Below are 18,381 nucleotides of genomic sequence, written 5' to 3' on the forward strand. Positions count from 1 at the left end.
TACCATGAATACTTCACGGGGTTTTGAGTCTCTTCCCATTGGCAGAGCATGATTGTTTAAACCCAAAGTGTTTTTTACTTACTTAAGAAATGTTTTAGATAAACAAAAAGGTGCAAAGAATAATGTAACAACACCCAAGTACCTACCGGTCTAACAAACAAGGCATGACACACAGAGTGGAAACCGTGGCTTGAAGGATTTTATTTGGTCATATTTGCATTCCTCACCACATGTTCCTGTATTGAGAACATATCTGTATTTTTATCATGATCATTACCCTTATCAATATTTGGGTCATACAAACTAAGGCAAAGAGACTAGGAAACATGAGAATCAGTTCCTGCCTATTTTTCACAGTTTATATTCAATAATGCTTAGGATTTCCCAGGTGCTTCTCTGTAACTACACTGTGTTTCATTTTTAGGACACCTTCTGTGCAAGTAAAAGAAAAGCACACGTATGGGGCGCCTGGGTGGCTCAGTTGGTTGAACATGTGACTCTTGGTTTTGGCTCAGGTCATGATCTCAGGGTCGTGGGATTTAGCCCCCTATCGGGCTCCACACTCAGCATGGAGTCTGCTTGAGATTTTCTTGCTCCCTCTCCCTCCTGTTCTACCCCTCCCCCTGCTCCCGTGCACACACTTTCTCTCTCTCTCTAATATAAATAAATAAAATCTTGAAAAGAAAAGCACACCTCAAACTGGCTTGTCAACAATGAGTGGGTCTTACTTACTGATTTACAGAACTAGAATCCAAAAGTAGACTTTCAGGTCACATTTGTTCTGAGGCTGAACAGTGGACCCAAGTTTCTTCTTGGTTCTCTCTCTCTGCTTTCTGCCATATCCCTTGCTTTTCCTGGCTGGCTTCCTTCAGGGTGTTCAAATGGCCCCTGGGCCACAACATATTTCCTCATCCAGGCCCTGCAAAGAAGAGCTATCATCTTTTCCCATAATTCCCAGCTAGAATCCTAAAACCCACTCAGATTAGATCACCTTGGACCACATGGGAAAACAGGAAGCGACACAGGACTTAGTCTTGGTCACATGTCATGGATTTCACATCTGGAGCTTGGGTAGAGTTACCTTCAGCAGAACCAAATAGATACCTTCTTACCAAAAGTCCCATCATCCACCTCAGTAGGTTTTAGACAGCTTTTTCTGAGAAATAAGTGGCTAAATAAATAGTATTAGTGAGATGCTATTTTAGATAGTACCAGTGCAGGGATGGACCCAGGTTTTGTAGCACCTGAGGGATGAATTGGGAGGAGGGGTCTCCTTTAAGAAAATGAATACAAAATTAGTTTCAAGTATGAATATTTAGAATGAAAAAAGAAACTTAAAAATTCAGAAAAACAATTTTATTAACTGCCTCTATACTAATTCTGCAGCTTTGCCTCTCCATATGACAATTTCATAAGATAATTTTTAGGTTCAAAAATTAATCTTTCTGCCAGTATGGTTGAACAAAACTTACTTGTTATTATTGGTAGTTTCTGGAAAGTGTGTTTTTGCTTCAAAACTCATTATTGGTGGGGCACCTGGCTGGCTCAGTCGGTAGGGTGTGTGACTCTTGATCCCAGGGTTGTAAATTCAATCCCCACACTGGGTGTAGAGATTATTTAAAAATAAAAATAATGGGGCACCTGGGTGGCTCAGTCAGTTAAGCATCTACCTTGGGCTCAGGTCATGATCCCAAGGTCCTGGGATCAAGCCCCACATTGGGCTCCCTGTTCAGTGGGGTGTCTGCTTCTCCCTCTCCCTCTACCCCTCCCCCTGTTCATGCTCTGTCTCTTTCTCAAAAATAAATAAGACCTTTAAAAAATAAATAAATAGGGGCGCCTGGGTGGCTCAGTCATTAAGCGTCTGCCTTTGGCTCAGGTCATGATCCCAGGGTCCTGGGATCGAGCCCCGCATCGGGCTCCCTGCTCAGCAGGAAGCCGGCTTCTCCCTCTCCCACTCCCCCTGCTTGTATTCCCTCTCTTGCTGTCAAATAAATAAATAAATAAATAATCTTTGGGCGCCTGGGTGGCTCAGTTGGTTAAGCGACTGCCTTCGGCTCAGGTCATGATCCTGGAGTCCCGGGATCGAGTCCCGCATCGGGCTCCCTGCTCGGCAGGGAGTCTGCTTCTCCCTCTGACCCTCCTCCCTCTCATGCTCTCTGTATCTCATTCTCTCTGTCTCAAATAAATAAATAAAATATTTAAAAAAATAATAATAATAAATAAATAAATAATCTTTAATAAATAAATAAATAAATAAATAAATAAATAAAAATAACCCCTCATTATTGGTAAGGACATGTATTTTTAGGACTGTTTTTAAATTTGTGGCTATTTCCATGAAGCTTCAGAGATGAACTGCAAGATTTCCGGGCATTTCAATTTTTTTTTACCCTGTGCTTAGTGGTAATGCTCTGAATTGATGACATGCATCAACCAGTTTGGTTTTGCTGTCGTCGTGATGTGTTATGTTTCATATCAACTCATTGGCATATTTTATGCAAATTAACAAAAATTTAAATCTTTTCATTCACCCCTTGCCATTCATTGGATTATCAAACAATGCCAGAACTTATTCATCACACTTATTCAACATGAATTGTCATAATGAATTACTGCTTTTGGTATGACTTAAAATTCTTTTTTTTGTTGTTGTTATAATTCACTTCTTAATGGCAGAATAATTTCTATTGAATTTGTCATTCATTTTTCATGGCTTTTGTTTCATATTCTCTAAACCTACTGAGTCTCTTTGAATGTCTGCTGAATTGAATTCAGTCTAAGCAATTGTGACAAAATGCTTCCAATAGTTAACTATAATAAAACACCATGAAGGTAGTCTCTTGCATTTTTTTTAAAGATTTTATTTATTTACTTGTGAGAGTGAGCAAGTGAGAGAGCACGAGCATGGGAAGGAGCAGAGGGAGAGGGAGAAGCAGACTCCCCACTGAGCAGGGAGCCTGACATGGGGCTTGATCCCAGCACTCTGGGACCGTGACTGGAGCTGAAGGTAGATGCCTAACCGACTGAGCCACCCAGGTGCCCCAGCCTCTTGCATTTTAAGATGACAAAGAGATCCTTCACTTGTTTTCTGGATGGTTCTGATGCAGTCTGGCTGGGTCTGAGGACCCAGAGGGAGGTCTGGCAGGACCAGCCAAGAGGGTCACTGGCTTCACACAGGATAGAAATCAGACAAGAGGAAGTGAGAGCAGAGTTTATTAAAGATATATAGAGAGTGTAGATATGGATAGGGCATCTGGGAGACCAGAAAGAAAAAGAAACGAGTCTTGTCTTTACTTGGGATCCAGGGTTTTCATTGAGGATTGTGATCTGGTGACATGTCTTCTCAGGCGTCCAGGAAAAAAGACAAGTTTTAGGCATTCTCCATAAGTTACTTAAACCCTGGAGACAGGGCTCTTGGTGAGTCAGTGGTCTGGAAAACGTTCATGATGATGCTGCCTGGTCACTCCTTGGATGTTATCTATTGTGCTGGAAGAAATTGTTAAATCCTAGTCCTTTACAAGGAGGACATACATTATCTGTGCTATAAGGCATGCGTAAGGCGGGGGCATAAGTCCTAACAAAAATAGAAGCAGGAAAAGGAGTGAAAAAAAAAGTTTTTCATGGGGTCCCTATAGTTTTCCTGTCTCGGTTCCAAAACGCCTTTCCAAACTGAGGTTAAAACAGTGTGATATAAAAATATATATTTGGTCTCTGCCCCTGGTTCCTGGCACAACGTTCCTAAAACCCTTGGAATTTCCTGAATGATAGGAGTGTCTATCATCATTCCTAAGGGGCCAATTTTGAGCACATCTAAGTTTATGCTAAAGAAGTGACTTGCAGTGGGTCCCAGAGATAGCCTCAGGATGGGGGCAGCTCCCTGAAGACTAAACACTTTACTAGAGGCTGGGAACCCTCTGTTCCACCCACCGATCTCCAGGAGAAGATGGGGGACTGGAGCTGGAGCTCTGTAAAAACTCTTGAACAATGAGGTTCTGGAGAGCTTCCAGACTGGTGAGCGCATGAAAGTGTTGGGAGGGGGCGCCTGGGTGGTTCAGTCATTAAGCGTCTGGCTTCGGCTCAGGTCATGATTCCAGGGTCCTGGGATCAAGCCCCACATCGGGCTCCCTGCTCAGTGGGAAGCCTGCTTCTCCCTCTCCCACTCCCCCTGCTTGTGTTCCTGTTCTCGCTATCTCTCTGTCAAATGAATAAATAAAATCTTTTAAAAAAATCATTATAAAAAAAAGTGTTGGGAGGATAATACACCAGGCATGTCAGCCTGCCATTCCCAGTACCCAGCCCTAAGCACCTCTTCCATTTGGCTGTCCTTGAGTTGTATCATTTCTAACAAACCAGTAATAGTAAGTAGAGTGCTTTCCTGTGCTCTGTGAGTCATTCTAGGCAGCTGTCATAGGAACCTCCAAATTTGTAGTCAGTTGGGCAAAGTGTAGGCAGCCTGGGCACCCCATTTGCAGTTGGTATGGGAAGTAGAGGCAGTCTTGTAGGACCGAGCCCTTTAATCTGTAGAGTCTGACGCTCACTCCACGTAGATAATATCAGAATTGAGCTGAACTGTTGTACACCTAGTGAGTGTCAGAGAATCCGAGAATTGGTTGTTAGTATGGGAAAACACTCCATATATTTTGGGTCACAAAGAACATCAGAAGCAATGAAAAGTGAAAAGCCTGCTGTCTATAAGCCAGGAAGCAGGCTCTCACCAGGCACTCAATCTGCCACCTTGATCTTGGACTTCCCAGCCTCCTAAACTATGAGAAATAAATGTCTGTGGTTTCAGTCCTCCCAGTCTATGGTATTTGGTTATAGCAGTCCAAGCTGATTAAGAGAGAACTGGTCCTGGGGTGCCTGGGTGTCTCAGTCAGTTGGGCGTCTGCCTTCGGCTCCGGTCATGATCTCAGGGTCCTGGGATCGAGTCCCGTGTTGGGCTCCCTGCTCAGCGGGGAAGCCTACTTCTCCCTCTCCCTGCCCCCTGTTCGTACTCTCTCTCATTTGCTCTCTCTCTCTCAATAAATAAATAAATCTGATGGGTGGGGTACTGTTGCAACAAATACCTACAAAAGCAGAAATGGCTTTGAAGCTGTAACGGGAAGATGCTGGAGGAGATTAGAGGTGCACACTAGAAGCTCAGACTGCCATAAAGGGACGGCTCATGGCGATTCTGTGAGAGCGTAGGAAGGAGAGAGGCAAGCTGGAGAGAAAGCCTCCACCTTCTCATGGGCAAAATGTTGGTAGAAACATGAGTGGCCAAGATCATTCTGATGAGGTCTCAGACAGAAATGAGGAACACGTTTTTGGACAATGGGGAAAAGGCAATCCTTGTTATAAAGTGGCGAGAACTTGGCTGAATTGTGCGTTGGTTCTAGTGTTTTGTCGAAGAGTGATGGAATTGTTGGATATCTAGCTGTGGAGATTGCTAGGTGAAGTGTTGAAGGGGCGGCTTGGTTCCTCCAGACTGTTTGGAGTAAAACATGAGAGGAAAGAGAGGAATTGAAGAAGGATTGCTAGGTAAGAAGGAATGAGAACTTGAAGATTTGGAAAAGTCTCAGCTTGTCCATATTACAACAAATAAGAAAGTGTGTTATTAAAAAGAAAACATCAAGGATGTGGCTCACTGGCCATTTGACAAGATTGGTGTGGGTGTGAACCATGGACCTAATCAACCATCTCAACAGAAGTCAGGAAGAGAGGATATTAAAGGGAACAGAAGTAGCAGAACCACACGAAGGAAGGCTGTTGGATTCTGAGATCCTACAGGACCAGGTCATACTGCTATGGAGCTATGAGCAAGAATGGGGTGCCTGGCTGATTCAATCCATAGAGCATGCACCCCAGTGGGTCCTGGGAGTGGGACTGCGGCCCTTGTTGGTCTAGAGGTCAGAGTATCTAACCGAAGAGGATTATTCTTGAGCCTTAATATCTCTTGGAATTTGTCTTGCTAAGTTTTGGACTTGCTTGGGGCTCGTCACCCCTTTCTCCTTTCTGATTTCTCCCTTTGGGAATAGAAATGTCTATCCTAGGGCACCCGGGTGGCTCAGTCGTTAAGCGTCTGCCTTCGGCTCAGGTGATGATCCCGGGGTCCTGGGATCAAGCCCCACATCGGGCTCCCTGCTCTGCGGGAAGCCTGCTTCTCCCTCTCCCACTCTCCCTGCTTGTGTTCCCTCTCTCGCTGTGTCTCTATCTGTCAAATAAATAAATCTTTAAAAAATAAAAAATAAATAAATAAAAGGAAGGTAATTCTGACACATGTTGCCGCATGGATGAGCCCTGATGTGAGCTATATAAAGCCAGCCGGCCACAAAGGACGAATATATGAGGAGTCAGAGCGAGTGGTAGAGACAGAAAGCAGAATGGTGGTTGCCAGGAGCTGGGGAAGGAGAGCATGGGAAGTTGTGTTTAATGGGGACAGAGTTTCAGTTTGGAAGATGGAAAAGTTCCGCAGACGGTTGGTGGGGATGGCTGCACAGCAACGTGAGTGTATTTAATGCAAATGCACTGTACTCTTAAAAACTGTTAAAATGATAAAATTTTGTTATGTAAACAAAACACCCTAAATCTAAAAACTAAAAAACTAAAAAATAAAAAGAGCGAGGGCCCCCTCCCTCCCTCCGCAGTGGACCGGCGGAGGAGGTGCGGCTGGGCCAGGAGGGGGCGCTCTCGGCGAGGCCCCGCAGCCTCCGAGCGGCCTAAGAGCGGCGGGGAGGAGCCCGCATTGCAACCTGCAGCGCGTCTCCCCCAGGCGGCGCCCAGGGTGCCCGGCAGCGGCGCCGGGCACAGACAGCGTGGGGGCCGCCGCCCCCCAACCAGCAGGCCCCCCACAGGGCCTGAGCCGCTGGGCCAGCAGCGCAGCCCTGCCGGGGAGGGGGGTAGAGGGGGCGGGGCGTCTGGGGCCAGGGCTGGGGAGGGGGAGGAGGCGCCCCGGCCAGGGGGAGAGGGGCCAGGGGCAGGGGGCGTCAGGGCAGGGGGTGACTGGGTGTCCCCTGGGGGCAGCCCGGCTGGAGCGGGAAGCTCCCACGCGGTGCCGCTTCCCCAGCCCTCGGTATTTGGGGCCAAAATAAGGCCACAGGAAGGTGGGTGCCCGTCCTTTCCTTGGAGAGCGAGGAGAGTGAGAGCCTCAGGAAGTTGCATTTTCCCGTTTGATTTCTGACACTTAAAACTTTCCTTAAAAAGATCCCTGAAGGGGCACCTGGGTGGCTCAGTCATTAAGCATCTGCCTTTGGCTCAGGTCATGATCCCAGGGTCCTGGGATCGAGCCCTGCATTAGGCTCTCTGCTCAGCGGGAAGCCTGCTTCTCCCTCTCCCACTCCCCCTGCTTGTGTTCCCTCTCTCGCTGTGTCTCTCTGTCAAATAAATAAATAAAATCTTAAAAAAAAAAAAAAAAAAAGGTGGGGTGCCTGGGTGGCTCAGTTAGTTAAGCGACTGCCTTCAGCTCAGGTCATGATCCCAGGGTCCTGGGATCGAGCCCTGCATCGGGCTCCGTGCTCGGCGGGAAGCCTGCTTCTCCCTCTCCCACTCCCCCTGCTTGTGTTCCCTCTCTCACTGTCTCGCGCTATCAAATAAATAAAATCTTAGGGGCACCTGGGTGGCTCAGTCCGTTAAGCGGCTGCTTTCAGCTCAGGTCATGATCCTGGGGTCTTGGGATCGAGCCCCACATCCGGCTCCCTGCTCAGCGGAGAGCCTGTTTCTCCCTCTCCATCTGCCTGTCACTCTGCCTACTTGTGCTCTCTCTCTGTCAAATAAATAAATAAATAAATAAATAAATAAATAAATAAATAAATAATCTTAAAAAAAAAAAAAAAGATGCCTGAAGAAGCAGATCTCAGCAGTCCTAAAAGATGAAGGTTGAAGGAAAACAACCATGCACTTTGATTTTGTGTGCTGCTTAAGTCAGGAACTGTTTTTAAAAGAAACATTTTCTTGGGGCGCCTGGCTGGCTCAGTCTCTGGAGCATGGAACTCTAGATCTCAGGGTTGTGAGTTCAAGCCCTACCTTGGGCATAGAGATTCCATAGTACAAACATAAATATTTACAAAAAAATAAGGGGCACCTGAGTGGCTCAGTGGTTAAGCATGGGGTGCTTGATTTCTGCTCAGGTCATGATCTCAGGGTTGTGAGGTAGCGCCCCTTCAGCCTCCTCCCTGGCACTGGGCATGGAGCCTGCTTAAGATTCTCTCTCTCCCTTTGCCCACCCCTCCCCCAATAAATAAAATAAAGTCTTGAAATAAAATTTCTGGACCTGAGGAGGAAGAGAGGAAGGAGATGAGGGAGAAGGAACAGGGAAGGAGGGAGAGGCGGGGGAAGCATTTCAGGGAGAGACAGTGAGAAAGCTCTCTAGAGTCTTTTCCAGAACACTGATTCTGTAGGGTCAGGTTAAGTGATCTCACTTAACCTTAACCGTCTCATTAAAGTTCCATCTCCAAATACAGTCACTTGGTAGTTAGAGCTTCATCATGAATTTTGGGGGACACAATTCTGTCCACAGCACTCACATACACCCAGCTCCAATAAGTTATAAAAAACTTTGCAACCCTTGTTTCATTGATACACCTCATGTTTTGCGTTTTTAAAAATTTTTTTTGTGGTCGCCTGGGTGGCTCAGTTGGTTAAGCGACTGCCTTCGGCTCAGGTCATGATCCTGGAGTCCCTGGCTCGAGTCCCGCATCGGGCTCCCTGCTCGGCGGGAGGCCTGCTTCTCCCTCTCCCACTCCCCCTGCTCGTGTTCCCTCTCTCGCTGTGTCTCTCTCTGTCAAATAAATAAATAAAATCTTTAAAAAAAAAAAAAAATTTTTTTTTGTTAGAATATTTCAAAGAAAATTTCAGACATATAATTTTACATGTGAATATGTCAGCATGTCTTGAAAGGTAAGTTTAAAAAACACACACCCCATTAACACACAGAAATCAACAGTTTTTTATCATCTAATATCCACTCAAATTTCCCTTAAGTAATTTCCCTTTTTAAGTAATCTCTACACCCAATGTTGGCTCGAACCCATGACCCCGAGATCAAGCGTCTCATGCTATTCCAACTGAGCCAGCCAGGTGCCCCTAAGATAGGTCTTTTCTGTTTGCTTTATTTTAAGCAGGACATACACAAGCTCCACGTATTGCATTTGATTGGTAAGGCTTCTACTTCTTTACTTCTTTTAATTTAGAACACTTCTCCTTATCTCTATTTTTATCATGCTATGTTATTGGGTGACATAATTGCTTATTTGTCTTCTAGAATTGAATTCCTCACATTCTGGACTTGACGGACGGTGTAACATGCCCTGCTTTCTCTCCACATTCCCTATGAACCAGTGGTTAGATTTACAAGCTGATTTCGATTCAATTTCTTTTCTTTTTTGTTTTTTTTTAAGATTTTATTTATTTATTTATTTATTTATTTATTTATTTATTTATTTATTTATTTGAGAGAGAGAGTGCATGTGCATGCAGGTGCCCGAGTCAGAGCACGGTGAGGAGGGGAGGGAGAGAGAAAATCCCAAGCGGACTCCTCGCTGAGCTGAGAGCCTGACTCGGGACTTGATCTCATGATGGTGAGATCATGACCTGAGCCGAAGCCAAGAGTCAGCCACCTAACCAACTGGCCCACCCAGGCACCCCTCTGTTCTTTTTGGAAGAGGATTCACAGGTACTCCCATAGCACCTCTCACCGCATCATACCACACACACACACAGTACCTGGCCCTACCTTGAGTGATAACATTGATCACTGGGGGGTGGGTGGGGGTGGGGGGCACCTGGGTGGCTCAGTTGGTTAAGCGTCTGCCTTTGGCTCAGGTCATGATCCTGGAGTCCCAGGATCGAGTCCCGCATCGGGCTCCCTGCTCAGCCAGGAGTCTGCCTCTCCCTCTGACCCTCCCCCCCTCATTCTCTCTCTCAAATAAATAAATAAAATCCTTAAAAAGAAAAAAAAAAGATTGATCACTGGGCTCATTTGGGGGCATCAGCCTGACCCATCCGTTTTAAAGACCCTCTTAACTCTTCATAGAACTCGGTTAGCAACCAATGATGATTATGGCTCAGGGCCACGCTTTCATCGAGGGTTGAAAAATCGTGATCTTCTCAATCTGTTATTCTTTTCCCATCTATTAGTTGGCATCCTATACACAAGAACTTCCCTTCCTTGACTATTTGCTTAATCTGAACTAACTGCTGGTCACTTGCAGCTGTTTGGGTCATGTCCCCTGAGAGAAGGATGGATGGGGGCCAGCCAGAGTGGAGCAGGTCAGCCTGCAAGCAGAGGTGGAGGGGAACACAGCTTTGCTAAAAGAAGTGCAAAGTCAACTGCTTCTATGCCCTAAACTGAAGTTGGCTCTTCCGGGGGCAGCAAAGCAGCAGTCTTAGAATATAAGGTTGCTCGGGCGCCTGGGTGGCTCAGTTGGTTGGGCGACTGCCTTCGGCTCAGGTCATGATCCTGGAGTCCCGGGATCGAGTCCGGCGTCGGGCTCCCTGCTCAGCGGGGGGTCTGCTTCTCCCTCTGACCCTCTTCCCTCTTGTGCTGTCTCTCATTCTCTCTCTCAAATAAACAAATAAAATCTTAAAAAAAAAAAAAAGAATATAAGGTTGCTGAAAGTTCTTGGCTCTGCCAAAGGCAACCTCGTCTCCTCATACTCCTGGCCTTGCTCCCTCAGCCTCCTAGCTACACCTCTAGCACATCACACATCCTCTCACCCCAGGGCCTTTGCACTGATTGTCTGCCCCAGCCATCCACCCAGCTTATTCCTCAGCTTAAGACTCTGCCTAGGGGCGCCTGGGTGGCTCAGTCGGTTAAGCGTCTGCCTTCGGCTCAGGTCATGGTCCCAGGGTCCTGGGATCGAGCCCCGCATCGGGCTCTCTGCTCCGCAGGAAGCCTGCTTCTCCCTCTCCCGCTTCCCCTGCTTGTGTTCCCTCTCTCACTGTGTCTCTCTCTGTCAAATAAATAAATAAAATCTTAAAAAAAAAAAAAAGACTCTGCCTAAATGTCACACTTTCTGAGTCCTTAACATCTTACCTGAAGAGCACCACCAACATCCCAAGTTCCCTGTTATTATTATTCTGTAGCTCTTACCACTATCTGATGCATTATATATCTTTTAAAGATTTGTTTATTTGAGAGAGAGAGAGGGAGAGAGCAGGGGGAGGGGCAGAGGGAGAGGGAGAGAGAGTCTTAAGTAGACTTCAAGCTGAGCATGGAATCCGATGTGGGGCTCAATCCCACGACCCCAAGATCACGACCTGAGCTGAAACCAAGAGTCAGTCACTTAACCAAATGCGCCACCCAGGCGCCCCTGATTCGCTATGTTTTTAACTTATGTTTATTATCTGTCTCCTCCCATGGGAATGGAAGTTCCATGAGGGGAGAAATTTTTCCTTTTGTTCACTGCTAAATTCCAGGAATTCACACATTTACCCATATTTGGATAAATTAATAAATGCTGAAAAAATTTTGCCTCCCACAAGAGCCTATTGTTTCAAATTGCCTCAAAGCAATGACCTTAGGTTAGGGAGGAGATTTCCAAAAAGGGGAGCCCGCACCACCCACAGCCCCGGATTCAGATTACTCACCACAGGGAGCAGCTCTTTCAGCCCACGGGTTCTGTCCCCATACTTTAATAAACCACCATTTTGCACCAAGGACGTCTCAAGAATTCCTTCTTGGTTGTCGGCTCCGGACCTCACCCCACCAAACCTCAACTGTATTCCAAAACCCCATCATATGGTGCCCAAACGCGGGGCTTTGAGTCTTTACATCTGAACTCTGAGCTTCAGTGCAAAGTTGGTGAGCACTTTCTCTCCTCTTCCTTTACTCTCCTTTCAGGGGCCCTTCAAGGAGTACGGTCTTACTGGAACACTTTCACGCCGATTGCTCAGGCTCCAAACCTCTAGCCTGTGGCTACTCTACGGGGAGGAGAAAGCCTGCCTTTTGGCTGGAAGTGAGTACCTTGCCAGATGGTAGTAAGACCCAGAAACTTGATGCCCTCTTTTTACTGCTGTCCTTATACAAAGTCGTCTATCTTGGGCATGGGACAGCCACCTAAGTCACCAGGACAGCTGCCAATCTTAAGACTCCCATGTGAGAGTTCTTCCTGATTGATCTAATGTGATCCCCTTCACATCCCTGATCTAGCTGCTTCTGGCCACGGGACCTCCACTGGGAGCCGGCCGAAACCAGCACCCGATTGAATTAAAACCCAACTGGGGACTGTTTGTAGGGAAGTCGGCTGTAAGGACTACATGTGTTGGAATGTCGCTTAGAATCATGGTGGATTTCTATCTTTACTGTTTTCCGTCAGTGTCCTCTACTAATTACTTAAATTACAAAATTCGGTAATTTTCCCATTGTAAAACTTTTCTAGTGTTCTCCATGGGTTAAAAGCGGCAGGTTCTTAAAGGCAAGATCAAGGTAAAATACCTTCAAAGCAGGTAAAGGCGTGACCTTCATCCATGACCTTCAAGGCATGATATTTCAGTCCTAGGATGCAATGGGAAAGCGGGGGCAGGGCAGGCCTCCCTGTTACAGGGGCCTTTAACTGCAGCAGTGATCATAGCGATTTTGTTCAGGGACGCCTCGGGTCGCTATGACACCAGGAGCTTCTGACATATCCTGCGCATGGGACACCACCCGGGAGTCGGGGGGATTTTCTAGGTAATGGACCTTCTCTTTTCTTTGGTTCCCAAGGACTCCCCCTTGGGGTGCCTTTTAACCCACTGGAAACAATTTGGATTGCAAAACTTAGGAAAGGACTGAGCTCCTGTAACACAGCATGGGCTCAGTGGGGTCTATCGGTTAGATCTCCTCTGCAGGAAACAGGGCACGTGGACCTAGGATACCTTCATTGCTCATACCTAGGCCTTCATTGCTCTACACCAGGACCCTGACCTAACAGCCTCTGGAAGAATGTGTTTGCCCTAATGTGTCAGCTTGTAACCCCCACCCCCGCCAACATATTAGATGACAATTATCTAAATAGGCCTCCTCTGAGGAAACCCAGGTTGCTGGAGGAAACACGGACCATTCCAGACGAAGGGGACGCTTGACTCTCTCTCTCTCACTGTTCTTCCTAATAGATGTGGGGGCTTGTCCCTCATTCATTGCTTGAGTTAATGGCTATAACTGGAGCAGACTGTGGTTAGTCTCCCTCAGGACAGGGACTTTAAGGAATATTCCCAAGCAGCTGCTGAAACTCGCTTTGTTTCGGGCAAGTTCCCTGTCTTCTCTGGCCTGACTTGGACGGCCTATTTCCACTTGTTGGCAGGAAAACATGGCATCTGTGCCTCTGTTGGAGCTGATGAGCTCTAGAACCAGGAACGCTTTCTCTGCCTTCTGGCAACACTTTGCCTCTTCTGTGTCCCCCTCCCCCTTCTTCTTTCTGCACCACCTTGGGTTGCAGCCTGCATAGCTGGCTTCCAGACCATCCTCAGTGCCTCAGGCACCATGGCTCCTTCCCTCGCTCTCAAGGAGCAAGAAGAGCACTCCCTGGACTTAACACCGCTCACTCCAGATTTCCCCACCAGTGTTTCAGGTAAAAACTGAAAATGGAGTGGGCCCAGGTGGAATATAATTCAATATTTAAGGTTGTTGGTTTAAGATAGACCTTTAAAGTTATCAGCACTAAATGCAAAACTTTTATCCTACCAAGAATAAACCACAACCACTAAAGTCCTAGAAGCTAAGGCATTACCAGCTGGATGGTCAGCTCAACGGGCTGAATTATATGCCTTAGTGCGAGCCCTCACCCCTGGTGAAGGCAAATGAGTCAACATCTACACTGACTCTCGACACGCCTTCGCTACGTACATATACACGGAGCCACCTACAAGGAAAGGGGCCTCCTAACCGCCACAGGAAAAGCTATCAAGAACAAGGAGGAGATACTGAGACTCCTCGAAGCCGTCTGGCTTCCAAAGGAAGCAGCAATCCTGCACTGTAAGGGACACCAGAAAGGAGATGACCCCATAGCGCGGGGAAATCATCTGGCAGATGAGGCAGCCAAGACCTCAGCCAGTGAGGACACGGACAGAGCCCCTTCCCTCACCATGGCCCTGACACCCCCGGAAGAAGTCCCCCCGCCCAGTTAACACTGAAAAGGAAAAAGAACAGGCCATGGCTGAGGGAGCCGCCCTGACTGAAAAGGGATGGTGGATGATGCCAGATGGACGAATCTTTGTTCCGACAGCAACTGAAGGGCATCTAGTCAAGGAACACCACCAACTCACTCATCTGGGGAAAACTGCATTAGAGGCCCTTCTCAAGAAGCACCACTACCTCAGTCAGCTGCCAGCACTATGCCGAGCACCGAGTGAACGGTGCCTAACATGTGCTAAACATAATGCTCGGTCTGCACCACGGCCCCCGCCAGGTGTCCGGAGGATGGGAGCAACCCCCTTCGAAGATCTAGAGGTAGACTCCACATATGTGCAGCCAAGCAGGGGGTTCAGATATCTCCTAGTAATAGATGCACATACTCTGGGTGGGTCAAAGCCTTCCCGACCAGGACGGAGCAAAGCCAGGAAGTAGCTAAAGTCCTCTTGCGGGAGATCGTGCCCCAGTTCAGCCTGCCATTGACAATCCATAGTGACAGCGGACCCACATTTGTGGCAGACATTGTGCAGGTGTTGACCAGATCTCTCAACATCACCTAGAGACTCGACACCACTTACCGGCCCCAAAGTTCAGGGAAAATAGAGCAAATGAATCGCACCCTCAAGGGAACCTTAGCAAAGTTTTATCAGGAGACTAACCTCCCATGGCCGCATCTGCTACCCCTAGCTCTCCTGCGTGCTCGCTGCACGCCCGGGACATCAGGTTTCTCCCCGTTTGAATTAATATACGGATGGCCTCCCCCATGCTTGCTTGGGAAGCCTTCCAGGAAACTTGCATCAGGTTGGAGATAAAGGGATAAAGGAGCAGCCTCAGGCCCTGGGGGCCACCCTAAATAAATTACAAAAGTATACCATTGAGAGGGCCCCAATCTCCTTTGGGTCTCAGGTGCACTCCTTCCAGACAGGGGACTCAGTTGGGTCAAAGATTGGAAGAAAGACCCCCTCAAACCACAGTGGAAAGGGCCCCACACTGTTTTTCTAACCGCCCCTACTGCCCTCAAGGTCTCAGGTGTCACCCATGGGTCCACCACTCCAGAGTGAAGAAAGCTCATCATTTGGACGAGAAGCCGTGCCAGTGGAGAGTCCAGCCAGACTTCACAAACCCACTCCGGCTTCACCTTCGGTGAGACCCCACTGACTGATGGACACCTGCTCACCGTGGTCCCTGGCTCTCATCGGCGTGATTGCCCTCGTCTTGGGAGTCAGACTCTACACTGTTGCCCCTCCTGACTGGACTTTCCCCCAGAAGCTTACTATTGTCATTGCTTATTGGGGGTCTCTAGGCTGTATTACTGCACTTACTTGTCCTCGGGTTTCATCTGCTGATGGGTTAGCCACAATGGCTCCCTCTACCTAAGGTCAAAGATCCCACTTTTACTGGCCTCGGTCCTCCAAAACAGGCACGGGCTGGACTTGCTCACGGCTGTGCAAGGGGGGCTCTGCCTCTTCTTACAGGAGGAATGTTGTTTCTATGCTAATGAGCTGGGGTGGTCCAAGAAACTCTGACCCAGCTACAGGAACGAGTACATCACCGGTGGGAAAACTCCAGCAGACAACTTGGTGGGATACCGTCTCACAATGGTTCCCTTGGTTCGCCCCCCTCGTCGGCCCCCTCCTATTGCTTCTCCTCATAGTAGCATTTGGTCTTTGTATTCTTAATGCCCTTACTAGGTTTATCACTACTCAAATTGCTAAAATCAGACTCCAGTTACTCCTTACTCACTATCGCCCCTTAGAAGATGAAGATGGTGGGCGCCTGGGTGGCTCAGTTGGTTAAGCGACTGCCTTCGGCTCAGGTCATGATCCTGGAGTCCCTGGATCGAGTCCCGCACTGGGCTCCCTGCTCAGCAGGGGGTCTGCTTCTCCCTCTGACCCTACCCCTTCTCATGCTCTCTGTCTCTCATTCTCTCTGTCTCCAAAAAAAAAAAAAAATCTTTAAAAAAAAAGATGAAGATGGTGACCTCTAAACTAGGTGTTTAAAGGGGCATCAAAGGGGGGAATAAGGAAAATCTGTGTCCTAAGATGGCCGACCGAGCCAGCGAGAGAGTCCCAGTCCTTGCCACTTCCGGGTTCTTCTTCCTGCTCTGCTTCCCGCGCGCACCAATCCGGGTTCTTCTCCCTGCCCCGCTTTGCGCAGGCGCCAAAAGTGCCAAGTATGCGGAAGTAGAAGTGTATAAATTGCCCCCTTTGTGCTCGGGGCTCAGACCTTCGGAGACCACGCTCCTCTGAGCCCGCGGGCCTTAAATAAACCTCCTAGCCTCCAAGATCTCGGAGTGCCGCTTGGTTCTTGCGTCGGGCGATCCAGTCCAGGTTCTGGAACACTAGGAACACTAATCTTAATGCATTGTCTTTTTCAGTATCTCTCCGCTTGGTGTCGAGGTCCCATCCCTACAATGCCCTCTCGTAACTCCCCTATGTGTTCCCCAACTGACCAATAGTGACCCATAGGTAGGGACATCTCTACGCCCCTATTGAGCAGGAAGACGTTACAGAACATGCGACCTTCCACCTTCACCACCTTCCACCTAACCACCTTAAAGATTTAAGGGTCAAAATTGTTCAGGGCGGGGAATGATGGAGCAGAAGGCTAGCTGAAGACAAAGCCCAAGCTGACACCCTGCAACCTGCCCCCACCCCCCAGGGTGGGAAATGTGTGGCATTCTTCCAGGGATGTCCCAACTATCTTAATGTTAATACCTTGCTAGAGGGGAAAACAACCTTACCTTGACAATGTTAAGGCCTCTGGTATCTTGTAGGTCGGTCCTCTTTAGCATATGAAAGTTCTTTTGAAATCTCCCTTTTCCTTACTTCCTCCAAGTCCTGACTATGTCATCACCACTCCTCGAGACCCCAGTGCTGCAGCTCTTTCTGCCCACAGGTCCGGTCCCTGGGCTTTAGTAAACCACCATTTTGCACCAAAAAGAAAAGAAAGATTACTCTCCACATAATTCTCAAATCAGGTGTCCATCTGCCAGCTCAGCTAATCCACTTACTACCTGATTCGACCCTGAAACAATTTCATAGTCTTTCTGTTTGGGGTCACCATATCTAATTGGACCCACAATTGCCCTCTGACTTTCTCTGGCTCTAAAGTCACTGCTGCTAAGGTCAAACAAGTCGGTTTCTGTTAGTTGAAACAAGAGTTAGATCAGATGCTCAGACTTTAATTTCCTCTTGAATTCTGTCACTTTCTAGAGTCTATAAGCTCCTTTCAGGCATAGACCTTTCCTCAGCTGTTGTCCAGAGAGCCCCTAAAGCCCAGCTTAGAGCCTAGCTCACCGTGGGCACTCCTGACTTCCCTTACCCCATGCTGACTCTGTGATCCAGCAGTCCCACCCGTCTGAACTGGTCACTCCCTCGCAGGCCTTCCTGAAACTATCCCCGTGTTCCTTCTGCTTCTCAGCCAAACGCTCCCTGTCTGTACTTGCTCACCTCCCCTACTTCCACACCCTCCAGGGTGCTGGCTCAGCACCAGCCCTGCCCCTGAACCAACCTCACCGAGGCAGAACCATCAGCTTGACTTATTGCTGCCTCGGACATCTCAGGAAGAGCCCACCACTCCCTGGACCCTGAAACGTTTCTTGCCTTTGCTTCCTGGATGCCCCCCTGTTTCTCCAGCCCCTCTGGCCACCCCTGCTAATGTACCCCTTTGGGCCTCAGGTTTCTCTCTCCTCACTTGGAGCACCATGTCCCTGGGGCGCCTGGCTGGCTCTGTTGGTAGAGCAAGCCACTCCTGATTCTGGGGCTGTAAGTTCGAGCCCACCCTGAGCGTAGAGATTACTTGTAAACACAATGTCCCAGGCAGTCTCATCCATATGCAGAGTTTATGTGCTTCACATCATCTCATCCTCTCCTGATGGCCTGGCTTAAACTGGGCACAGGCCCCTCAAGATCCAGAGCTCATTCTTCTGTGTTGCCTTCTGAGTGGCTCCTGCCTTTCTTCCTACAGCTGCCTGAACCCCAAACAGGGCATCTCCCTTGACCCCTCCCCTTCCATCATCCCTACAGCTCATGGCTCATTGACCACCTTGGACTATGAGTCTGGGTCCTACATGATTAGCTTTTTCTCTCCAGCCCCGAGTCCATTCACTGTATTTGAGACTTGGGCTCCAGGTACTCCTGACCATCACCACCTCACGCTGGGATTTCTAGCAGTGCTTTCTAAACTGGCTCCCGAATTGCATCCCCCACCTAGAGCCCTTTCTCCCCTGTGCAGTTGGGGTTCCTTTCTGTGAGCCAACCTGGCTGTGCAGATCTGCTTAGAGCCAGGCACCATCT

General features: G+C 48.2%; 1 long non-coding RNA gene across 1 annotated transcript in view; it reads left to right on the top strand.

Moving 5' to 3' along the window:
- LOC129046481 (uncharacterized) overlaps window positions 1-18,381 on the top strand; it is a 44,030-nt gene that overhangs the window by 21,975 nt on the left and 3,674 nt on the right. Inside the window, exon 2 of the long non-coding RNA XR_010411119.1 lies at window positions 11,819-11,933. This is a non-coding gene — a long non-coding RNA (uncharacterized LOC129046481). The remainder of the gene's footprint in view (window positions 1-11,818; window positions 11,934-18,381) is intronic.

Source organism: Mirounga angustirostris, unplaced genomic scaffold, assembly GCF_029215605.1.
Source record: "Mirounga angustirostris isolate CCGP_5_RB_7025 unplaced genomic scaffold, mMirAng1.0.hap1 SCAF_4, whole genome shotgun sequence".
Lineage (NCBI taxonomy): Eukaryota > Metazoa > Chordata > Mammalia > Carnivora > Phocidae > Mirounga > Mirounga angustirostris.